General features: G+C 48.1%; 1 pseudogene; it reads right to left on the reverse strand.

Moving 5' to 3' along the window:
• Positions 1 to 564: 564 nt before the first annotated feature.
• Positions 565 to 4,404, reverse strand: LOC127050133 (nucleolar MIF4G domain-containing protein 1-like; annotated as a pseudogene).
• Between the last annotated feature and the right edge of the window lie 7,751 nt (positions 4,405 to 12,155).

Here is a 12,155-nt window from a genome sequence, read left to right on the forward strand (position 1 = left end):
AATACTCTTGTGCTATTAAAAAGCTTTCCAGTTAAAATCAGACATAGACTATTATAGGTCAGAGTACAGCATAGAAACACATTGTGTTTTGTTTAAAATAATACCTGTAAAAAAGTGAGCAGCTCTGAGTATCAACCTCAGTCTTAACCCAGGAGCTTGCAGGAATCAGGACGGCTAGAAGCTTGGGGTTGCTGAAGTCTACTGCTTGCTGACTGATACGTGGAATTAACTAAAATTTAAAGGAAACTCAGCTATCTCCTCTGATGATAATTGGCAACGGGAGGTATACAGAACGGAGGTCGATGGGAAAGACAATACTTTTTTAAAACAATGCACACTAATGTATAAATATCTGTACTATTTTTCTTCTTCCGTGCTCTATTTTTCTGTGTCTATTTTCTCCCATGTAACCATGTTTTGGGTGTATGCAGTGCTACATAACCCCAAAACATGGAGTCCTTTGAAGCATTACAGCCCTGCTCAGCACCTCAAGTCTTTGGTTTGTGAAAAATGTCAAGGTCAGGCTTTGTGCGTTCTTATTTTCCATGCACGTTTATTTGAAGACTAAAACTCTAGTTTTAATCTGTATTCTTTGTCTTGCAAATTCCTGCCGACTAGTTCAATTCTTTCTTTTAGTAAGCTGGCTTGTTCAGTGCTTTTGTATGCTTTACATTCTTCAGGAAAAAGTGGGAAAGGAAAAGCTTCAAACCTTCACGCTACATTCCTAATTTTGGGTTGCCCGTTAACCTTCCAAAGATGATGGTCAGCTCTACCAAGTCTGTTTTTATTAATAGCATATACAAGACTTGCTGCAAGAAGTGGACTTCAGATTTATCTAGTTCACTGACTTCAGCTACAGTTGGCTTGGTGCATTATCACCCAAGAACTTGAAGACCGATAGTGATTTTGTCTTTAGCAAGTGGGCCAAGAGAGAAACCAGGTTAAAGAAATTGGCAGCCAACAGGTTTCCCAAATCTTGGAGTTCGTCCCACATATTGAACTGGAATGTTGTCTGAAATCTTCTATCATATTCACAAGACTTGTGAGCCTAATATGCATAAAAGGGGTTATATGTCTTCTCCTGCAGGCAGCAGTCTATGAGAACACGAACTGTCTCTCTAGCTGATCTTTAAGTCCAGGCTTCAGAAGTTTTTCAAATGCATCCAACAAGTCCTCACTACTCATCAAGACACAACAAATATTTCTCCTGATGTCCATGTGCATTCTCTGCTTACGAGCAAGCTCCAGTATCTTTGAACTCATCTTTCCTACAGGCAGTTTGTGGTGAGTCTTGCTGTTGGTAACACCAGTCATTGGTACTCCACTCTAGGATGACCCTAGTATCCACTAACGGCCAACCCAGTCAGCATTGAGGGGAGATTCCAATGACACACAAAGTTGAGTTTATCTTCCAGAACCACTGTGGTGGACCTGTGTTCTTTGCAGCTTGCCCAGCTTCTCAACTGGCTCAGAGTCGTAACCTGGAATTTTCTGTATATCATTGTTTTTTAGTGCCAGCATAGTAGTGTAAGCAGAGTCAGGATGAGCTCTACCCTAACATCTGGTGGTGAATTGTGGTGAGTTGTGGAAAAGAACTTCAGAGGCTGGTCTTGTTTGCATAGGCACACCCACTCTGCCTAGCGTGAGCCCACAGCTGCCCAAATGGTCATTTTGACTGCTGTGGGATCCCCAGTTTCTCTGTTATTGGGGCAGGAAGAATAAAGTGTTATTACCCTGATTATGTGAATCAAGGCCAGTGGAACTGTTTTCTGACAGAGAGACTCACCATCAACTAAGTAGCACTCGCTAGACAAGGGACATGGGTTCCAACACCCGGTGAATGGAGAGTGAGAGTTGTATAGTGTAGTGTATCTGATGGTATAGGTTCCTGTTTGAGGGCCAGAAATACCAGTTGTACCTATTCCAATCTCTACTGTTGAATAGCACAGCTAATTTTGCTTCTGTTAAGAATTTAGTTACAGGCTGCTGTGCTGAATTCACTTTGGGCTAATGGTGCACCAGATCTGGGGCTTCCCTACTACAAGCTGAAATTGCCAAAAAGCTAAAATTATTTAAGAGCTGAGATCACTGAGTGCTGTGTTAACTAGTGGGGGAGCTGAAGATATATTGCTAAGTAGCTGGTGAGTGGAACAGTTTGTGGGATGGCTGGCACAGCTCATGGAACAGCTGGTGGAGTGGAGTGGCTCATGGTGGAGGCTGCAGCAGAACGCCATGGAGAGGTGAGGCAGTTGGCCTCGGATCGTGTAAGGTGCCCCTTAACACCCTGCATGCCCCTTTCCACCTCCCCAATTTCCACCAAGGCTGCGGGGGGGGGGGGGCGGGGGTGTAAAACTCTGCAGATAAACTTTTGAATCTGGGACTGCACTGACCAGGGACAGAGACTTTTGGGTTGTTGGACTTTTGGGTGATTTTTGGGTTGCTGGACTGAAGAGACTTTTGGGACTTGGGGGTGGTCTTTTGGGTTGTTGGACTTAAGACCCTGAGGGGGAAAGGATACTGCCAAACTTACTTGGGGGTGGGTCTTTTGCTCATTGTTTGTGTTATGAATCCTGTTTGTGGTGTTTCCCCAACATGATGCCGCATTGTTTCCCTCCTTTATTAAAAGGATTTTGCTAAACTCAGACAACGTGCTTGCAAGAGGGGAAGTATTGCCTCTTAGAGGAGCCCAGGGGGTGGTATGTAATTGTCCCAGGTCACTGGGTGGGGGGTCAAGCCGGTTTTGCATTGTGTTATTGAAACGGAACCCTTGGATACTGAACCCGGCCCTTGTTGCTGCCAACTCAAACGGGCAGAAGGGTTATAGTAGTATAAAGTGAACCCTAGACTGGTCCTGAAATTTCTTTCCCACAGCATGTGCTTTGTTCCAGGCCAGCTCCTTCAGGGCCAAAGCATTATCTTTTCTCAAGGAAAAACTCACATTTTCCAGGTGGAGCAGAATCAGTTCAAAGCCCTGTTCTGTAAAACTGCTAATGAGCGACTTCAGAATATGAGAGATCAGCAGCAAATGCACTATGTGAAACTTATACGGACAGCAGACAGGTTATCCCGTTCTTTCCTTTCAGCATCAATTTGATAGAATTCATCAAATTTCCTTACCACCACTTCCAAAAAGTGAGCACCAGCCTCAGTTCCCACGGGATGATGAAGAATGCTGTCCCAAATGACAGGTGCCATCATCCATCTATCCAGCATGCATCATGACTGCAATAACACAAGCATTCATAAGAACATCTGTTAGCATTTATTCCTGTCCTTGCTACTGTTAGCCATGTATATCTCTTCCAACTGTCCACTTATGGAGGCCAAATTTGGTTCACTCAACCTGCTAATTAGACCTTTCACTTTTTTCTTCAGTCTTCCCAGTTCTTCCTTCTTCTTTTAATCCACTGTCTCATCAGCTGTTCTCACTGGAGGGGGAACACACTTTGGAGCCCTATGGCGAAAGCTCGTCTCCTCTCTGGAGGTCTTGGCTTTGTTGGGTTTATGTATGCCACCAACCTCTGGGGACATGGAAAGATTTCTGCTTCCTTTCCTCTCATGCTCCCAGTTCTTTTCCACCTCTGCCTTCTCTGAGGTTTCTAAAGTGTTTTCTATCCTCACCTCCTCATCTCTGTCTAACTTCCCCTCCTCATCTTCCTCCTCCCTATCTAGCTCCCCACCACTCCTCATCTAGTGACTCCATATTGATATCCTCCTTATCATCTTCTTCCCTTCCTTCAGATCTAGGTGCCCCTCATCTGCATCCTTTTCCTCTTTGGATCTAGATCCTCCTTGCTGCTCTCCTCATAGAGGCTGGAGAGGGTGGTCTCGGGCCCCAGGACTTCCAGCATATAGCCCAGCCCATTCTGCGTGAAGCTGTGCAGCATGGAGGAGATGCCCCCCTCTTCCTGTGCTTGCTGAGCCCCAGACGCCGCTCCAGCTGCCGGATCCCCTTCTCCACGTTGGCCACCAGCAAGGCCTGTTTCTGTACAGAGGCCACAGCAGAGGCGCCGGGTTCCTGCTGGAAGAGCTGCTTAGCTTTCTCCTGGGAAAGCTGCCGGTGCTGGTCTCTAGGAGGTGACGAGGCCAGAACTGCAGCAGAGCAGGGGCATCTCTCTGGGCCCCTATCCTGGCCCTCTGGCTACTCACCCAGGCTAGCTCCTGCCTTGCCCAGCTCCTGGTGGTGCAGGCAGCACTGGCAACTCCACTTCAGCCTGCACTTTTCCTTCCTCAGCTCCTGGTGGCTCTTCCTGCTCCAGCCCCATGTGGGTTGGGCTCCTGGCCCCACAGGGGAGGAGGAGGGTGGCTTCCAGCCACCTGTATGAACTCCTGCACCACCAGCCACAGCTTCTGCAGCTGCCTGCTCCCAGGGCGGCCTCCTCGGACTCCTGCTGCCTGCATCATGCTCCTCCCAGTGGGGCCACAGTGACGCAGCACACTACCTGGGCGCCACCATCTTGGGTTGGTGATGTGAAGACATCTGGGCCATTGTAACTTATTTCTGTAGGGGATGGGTTTCAGGCCTCCTCTGGATGGTGAATGAAGCTGAGGTGAGGGAATGTTTTTATGGGCTGGGTTAAAACCCCATTAGATTCAGAGGTGAGAACTTGCCCTTCAGTTAACATTCCTGCAAACATAAGCCCCACCTAAACCAAAAGGTGTGTGTGCGAACTGGCCCAGGAGCTTTTGGGCTGAGTACTGTCATGTTTTGGGTGTGGGAGCGTGAGCAAACCCACATACTGAGGTGACAGACAAGAACAGAGAGAGGCAGTGGAAAAGAAGTAAGAAAAAGCCAAGCAGGAGCCTGTTACCATAAAGAGCTTGGCCAGATCTGCACTACACACTTACTTTGGTATAAATACGTCACTCAGAGGTGTGAAAAATCCACACCCCAGAGCAATGCAGTTATACCGACCTTAACTCCTCGTGTAGAGAGAGGGAGAGCTTCTCCTGCTGATATAGCTACTGCCTAAGCCAATGGGCGAGTTCTCTCCCGTCCGCTTAGAGCATCTGCATCAGAGCGCTACAGCGGTGCAGTTGCATTGGTGCAGCTGTGTGGATGCAGCGTTTGTAGTGTTGACCTGCCCTGTGTCTACGCTGCAGTGGCTGGACCACGTCAGCTGATGAGGACTTCTGGGGCTCAGGCTGCAGGGCAATCCAACTGCAGTGTGGATATCTGGGCTCAGGCTGGAGCCCAGGATCTAGGACCCCACAAGGGAGCCCGGACATCTACACTGCTGTTTTGTAGCCCCAGAGCCTGATCCCCTGTGAGCCTGTGTCAAAAGACACAGACCAGCCAGGGGAGTTTTAGTGCAGTGTAGACACACCCTGCATGACTCTGGAAAAAGCTAGAGAGAGCTTTCGAGTCTGGTGTTGACTACATGGGTTTATGGGGGCTGATAAGTTGGTTCCTTCTGTCATCAGAGACACAGGACTTTGTACATTCTTTGTAACTACACAAAGTTGCATCCAAGAAATACTTGGCTGCCACCAGTTTCTACTCCCAACCAGAACATTCACAGATCCCCAAATTCCGCCCTTTCAAGCACCAGGCAGCAAGCCAGCCTATAGGGTAAAGAAATGAGTACAGCTCACACCACCCCCTCCTACTCACCATTGCCACATAGGCCATGTTGTCCCTGAGAACTAAATACATTGCTCCCTACACTCGCGCAGTGAATCCTTGCTCTCCACTGCCTTCCCCTCCTGCAGTCACTGCAGTGCCAAGTGGCTATGGAAAGCAACCCAGTCACTTACTTTGCATTCGTTTGGTGCAGGGATCAGCAACAGCACAAGGATGGAGAACTATGCCTAGTCTGCCTCCGCTGGCTTTGGGAGGGATCCTCTCTAGGTTCATCTCTAAATTGGCTCTTCCTTATAACACTGCTGGGGGCCCTTGTAGCAATCCTGTACCCAGCTCACAAAGCTCTCTAAGGGCTTCATCCTGCTCCCAACAGCAAATCCCCCAGACTCCAATGGAGATGTGGGCAGGCCCTGAGGTTTCCGAGTATTTGAGAGGTGACACACCAGCTTCATATGCCTTTACAGCTCTCCACTGGATGCTCTGTATCTACAATGAATGCAACTGCTCATCTCCCTCACCTGATTTGTTCCCAGGGAATTATAGTTATTAGCGAGTGTCTTTGCTTTGTAGGATTCCTGCTGGAACCTCACACCATCCAGTATCTCCGGGGATGGCAGAGCCCTTGTGGCCTCTGTCAGTGATTCCAGTTCCACAGACGCCTCGGCTGTATCGTACAGTCACTCAGCTATTGGCAGGTGACACAGGCAGATGATATATATATATATCTACATTCCCTTCACTAGCTGTGTGACAGCTACTGTCTGCACTAGCTACAGATTTGCTTCCCCTACTGGGGGCTCTGACATATTTTCTGGGTGACTTGCAACAATGTTTCTCACTTCACATTCCAGGATCTCAAAGCACTTCCCACGCTTTGATCCTGCAACTCCTTGTGCAGTGCACAGTGGCTTGTATGTGGCTGTTGCACTCTAGTGCCTGGGTAGATTGAGGTGACACGGGCACCTCTCCTTCCCTGCTTCCTCCTTGCTCGGAGTGCGCAGTGCTGCTAATAAGCCACACAAGGTGGTACACCAGAGAAGTGGAGCCTTGGTTCCACCTACTGCCTGTCCACTTGCTCTGGGGGAGGAGTCATGGGTATGAGTCACTCACATGCCACTTGCCAGATCCAAGATCCAGGGAGCTCACTCAGCAGTCTGAGGGAGTCTTACTTCCTCTCATGCCCCTGGATGGATGCCTAGGTGCCGACTCCATGGGTGCTCCAGCTGGAGCACCCACAGGGAAAAATTAGTGGGTGCTCTGCACTCACTGGCAGCCAAACTCCCCATACCTCCTGCTCCACCTCCTCCTCTGCCCCTGAGTGCACCGCGTCCCCGCTTCTCTGCCTACCTCCCAGAGTGTCCTGCCTGGACACTGCCAAACAGCTGTTTGGTGGCGTTAGCAGGCTCTGGTAGGGAGGGGGAGGAGCAGAATGTGGTGTGCTCAGGGGAGGAGGCGGGGCTGGGGCGGGGATGGAGTTGGAATAGGGGCAGGGAGGGGGTGGAGTTGTGGCAGGGACTTTGGAGAAGGGATTGGAATGGGAGAAGGGAGGAGGCAGGGCCTCATGAAAGGGGTGGAATGGGGGCAGGGCCAGGGGCAGGGGTGGGGGTCGAGCACCCCCAGAAAAGCAGGGAAGTTGGTGCCTATGGATGAGTGTGCAGTCCAAGTCACAATTTTACCCAAACTTATTAGGTTCGGCCATTCTTGAGTTAAAATCCCTAATTAGAACATACTCTAGAGGATTTTCCACCACTCAGGCACTGGAATAACTCAACAATAACTGGATTCAGTTTGCTGAGACTCCCTGGAGCAGTTCACCTTGGGACTGAGACAAATCACAGAGAATTTCACCCCATAAGGGGTTTGATTGGAAGAGCTATGAACAACTGGAACAGTGGTGGCACTCCGGAAGTTCAAACTCAACCTTATCTAGAAGCCAGTGTTACATGAATGCACTAAAATAGACCCATTGCTGGTCCATATGAAAGTCACTGCTGTACAGATGTTCTAATCCCATTACCATAGGATATCACAATTTGTAATGGATTTATTTTCACAACACCCCTGTGAGGTAGTAGGACAGTGCTTTCATCTCCATCTTGCAGATGGAGAATCAAGGCCCAGAAAGATGGGGTGACTTCTTCAAGGGAGTCTGTAGTAGAGCAGGGACTTGAACCCAGGCCAGTGCTCAAGTCACTGGCCCATACTTCCTCTTACCCCTGAAATTTGGACTTAAGAGGCACGTAGGCCTTGTGTAGGTCCTTTGCATAGGAATGAATTTCATCGGGTTCTAAGGTGACCAGACAGCAAATGTGAAAAATCGGGACGGGGCTGAGGGGTAATAGGAGCCTATATAAGAAAAAGACCCAATAATCGGGACTGTCCCTATAAAATTGGGACATCTGGTCACCCTACCACGTTCCTTGGGTGATTCTTACCATTATCTGGCTCCAGCTTCAGGCCTGGTGAGGGTGTGGGGCCTTGGGGGGAAGATGAGGAGCAGAGGGCAGGGCCACAGAGAAGGGTGGGACCTCATGCACCCTACACTTCTCCTGCTCCCACTGACATAGCATTGTCTACACAAGAGGTTAAAGTTGGCATAACTGCATTGCTCAGAGGTTTGGATTTTTCACACCCGTGAATGACATAATTATATCAAAGTAAGTGTGTAGTGTAGACTCAACTGTCAGGATGGTTAAACACTGGAACAAATTGCCTAGGGAGGTTGTGGAGGATTTTATGAACAGGTTAGACAAACACCTGTCAAGAATAGTCTAGTTATTACGTAGTCCTGCCTTGGGTGCAGGGGACTGGACTAGATGACCTCTCGAGGTCCCTTCCAGTCCTACCACACTTCTGTGATTCTATCATTCCATAAGCAGGGAAGGTTTCCCCATCTAGCTGGCATTTATAACACTTCCTGGCTTCATTCTGCCAGAGAATGGACTGGATAGTGCACTCTTATTACTTTAAAATGTCAATGAATGCCCCTGGGTATTTGGAGATATGATTTGGTAATGAGGTCATTTAGCAGGCTAGCGAAACATGATGCTCCATCGGTGAGTTCACGTGAGCCTCTGTAGAACTGATAAATGAAATTGTTTTCAATTGTTCACTTTATTAATGTAACTTCTGTTCACCATTCACTACACTTGCCTATACTGTAACTTCTGTTCCATATTGTAATTCAAACCCCATTTTAAAACACTCACTCCATTTTGTAAAAGCATCCTCCAACCTTCATTTTTGCAAACCCTGCTGTAATCTTATTAGTTTAGTTTAGATGTGTGAATGAGGTATGTATGAATGATGGAATCAACCTCCAGCCCCAGCCTGTCCTAATGAGATAAAGTTCAAATACCAATGGCTGAAGACCTAGACAACAGCCCTAAACAAAGTAAGAAGCATCCACCCTAAAAAGAAAAGGACAACAGAACAACAGAAGGAAGATCAAAGCCAGGTTCAAGGCTGAAAGTCACGCCTGCAATTGATGGGTAATCAATCTAAACCCAGAGGCAGCGTGACACAGCAAGACCTATAGACTTTGAATCCAAACTAAAAGCCTATAAAAAAAGAAGGGTGAGATGAGAGACTCTGGGTAACATTCTGCTGCCAACATGGAAGGACATCAGTGCCTGCCCAACAGAGATCCAGCTTGTCCTTGTGCCTGGCTTTCCTGGCCAGTTAGCCGCCACAAGCTACGAACCCAAGCTACAAAATCAAGCTATGAACTTAAGCTATCTTCAGGACTGGTAACTATGCAGCAGCTGCAGAACATCTGATGGATGTGTGTATGTGTGTGTGTGTGTAGGTATTAGGTATAATGTGTGTGTATAAGAATTAAGATATTAGTTATTAGTCATAAATCAAATTATCATAATAAATGTGGCATCTTTGTCTTGTCCCCTTTAATAAGATCCTGCTGGTTTTTACTGGTCTAATATAATTGGTATAGCACCTCTCAGTAGCAGACTGCACTAGCCAATAAGAGCTCAATCCAGTCTGGGTGCTGAGTACATCCTGCAATTTACAAGAGGTGCTCAGTGTCTTAGCAGGATTGAGCCATTATCGCTCATGCTGCTGGAACGATGACTGTATTCAGATGGGGTAACTCTCAGCTCCTCCGGACTACAATGGGAGCTGAAGGCACTCAGCTTCTTACAGGAGGGAACCCTCCAGGATTAGTCAGGCTGGGCCTGTGGCTCACGAGGCTATCACCTTTCAGTTCCTCTAACACAACTGTCAGGCCCCTCTGTCAGAAAATGAACCGGCACACGCTCAGGAATAGCGGTAGCCTGGCATTGCCCAGGTCTATTGCGGCACAGTGAGGTGCATTATGGGAAACCTACACCTTCTTCCGAAGCATCAGCTGTAAGCATAGATTTGTGATAATTAATAAAAGTTTGTCCTTGAACTGTACTTTTTATTCTAAGATTTCCAAGCGCTGGGTACGTGCAGTCGTCTCCGTGTGATAGATGAGGAAACTAAGCATGGAGCAGGTTAATGACTTGTCCATGCCCACACAACAAGACAGGTGAGGGAAACTCTGTGGGTGAAGCAAGTTTGATCGTCAGGTGACCTCACTATTATCCTACAAAAAGTAACCCACTAAGCCCCCTTTCTGGCCTACCACTGCAGGAGTTTTAACGGACCACTTCACCTTGAAGGGGCCCTTAGAATATGTGCTAACGTCTTCTGATAAACTATCTGTTCCACCTTGTATTTAGCTGTGACGCTCTGAGTACCTCTCCCAGTGTAGACACAATACATCTCTGAACTCCAGCAGTCGAGAGGCGGAAGCAAAGTCGGTGAGGGAGCAGTAGCCGTCAGTCCAGTGCCGCGAGGACGCAAAGTAATTTTAATTCGATCTAAGATATGTCAACTTTAGCTATGCTATTCTTGTAGCTGAAGTTGCGTATCTTAGATCGATCCCTCCCCTCCCCCCCACAGTGTTGATCAGACCCTAGACCTGGAGAAGAGCTTTTATGTAGCTCGTGAACCTCTCTCAGAAGTTGGTGAGAGGTTCTCCCTAGAGGTGGTAGCTAGGCTGGCAGAGGAATTCTTCCATCACCTTAGGGCATAGGCGTCGACTTCCCCACTTTCCCATGGGTGCTCGAAACTCCTGCTCTGCCCCTGGCCCCTCCCCCACTCTGCCCCTTCCCCAAAGTTCCAACTCCAACTCCTTCCCCAAATCTCCACCCAGGCCCCGCCTCTTCCCCTGAGCGAGCCACATTCCTGCTCCCCCACCCCCTCCTGGGGCATGCTAATGCTGCCAAACAGCTGTTTGGCAGCAGCCAGGCAGGAAGTGCTGGCAGGTAGGCAGAGGAGCAGGTATGTGGTGTGCTCAGGGGAGGAGGAGGAGGAGAAGGTGGGGTAGGGGGTGAGGGGAACTTGGCTGCCAGTGGGTGCAGAGTATCCACTAATTTCTCCCTGTGAGTGCTCCAGTCCCAGAGCACCCACGGAGTTGGCACCTATGCCTTAGGGCCATCTGCACGGGGGTTAGGTCAGTTTAACTACACACGTGAATTTTTCCCACCCCTGAGCGACATTGGATCAACCTAACTTTTTAGCATAGACCTGGCCTAGGTGTGTATCGACATGCCAGGAGAGAAGTGCCAATGTCGCATATGCCCAGTCCACTCCTCCTTTTGCACATTCACACTGGACTAGACATAATTTGGCATCCAGTCCATTGTTCAGAGATGCATTCTGCAGGGCAAGTGCTCCATAAAAGCAGTGACTGACGGAGAAATAAGCATTAAGTTTGGGCCATCAATGGTTCTTTTTTGTACTAAAGTGATTTAGTTACTGATGTAAGGCCTGCTCCCAAGCCTACTGAAGTCAATTCCTGTGTATTCCTGGCAACTTTGAATGTGCCGAGTTGAAATCAGTTACACAAATACGAATAGAATATGAACAGGGGGTCAGCGCCAGCTCCATTATTGTGGTAATGCAGTTCTCCAGCCTTTATTTGTGTGTGTATTGATTTTATTGTGTAAGTAAATGTCTCATTTATTTGCTGGGTAGAACAAAATTTCTTATTAAAGTTTAAACTCAGCTGCATGCCATTCTAATATGCAGGGGTCTGGGTGCTTTTCTTATGTAACTTGCAGGTCTTCCTCCTGGGCCCGCCTGTCTGGAACTCAATGTGGGACTGAGACCTAAATGTGCATTTTATAATGATTATTTTATACTGTTGCCAGGAAGGGCAACACTTGCATGGAAGTGTAGGAATGATTATATTTTACACCTGATCAGAGGATCTCAAAGCACTTTACAAAGTATCTTTAGCCTCCTTTCACAGAGGGGGAAACTGAGGCACGGAGAATGGGAGGGAGCAATATTCAGACAATCTTGTGCCTATATGGGGTGGGCTGGGGCCCTAATTCGTACCCAAGCCCTTTATCCAGACTCACACCCTGCTCTCCCCAGCAATATAACCCTAATCTTCCCATGCTGTTCCACAGGCTGTGATCACTACAGCTTCCCAGCTCACACCTTTACTACAGTATAGTGTTAGTTACAGGGCATGGTTTTTAGCTCAAGTTAATTATTGTCAACTGACTTGGCGAAC

The sequence above is a fragment of the Gopherus flavomarginatus genome, chromosome 4 (assembly GCF_025201925.1).
Source record: "Gopherus flavomarginatus isolate rGopFla2 chromosome 4, rGopFla2.mat.asm, whole genome shotgun sequence".
Lineage (NCBI taxonomy): Eukaryota > Metazoa > Chordata > Testudines > Testudinidae > Gopherus > Gopherus flavomarginatus.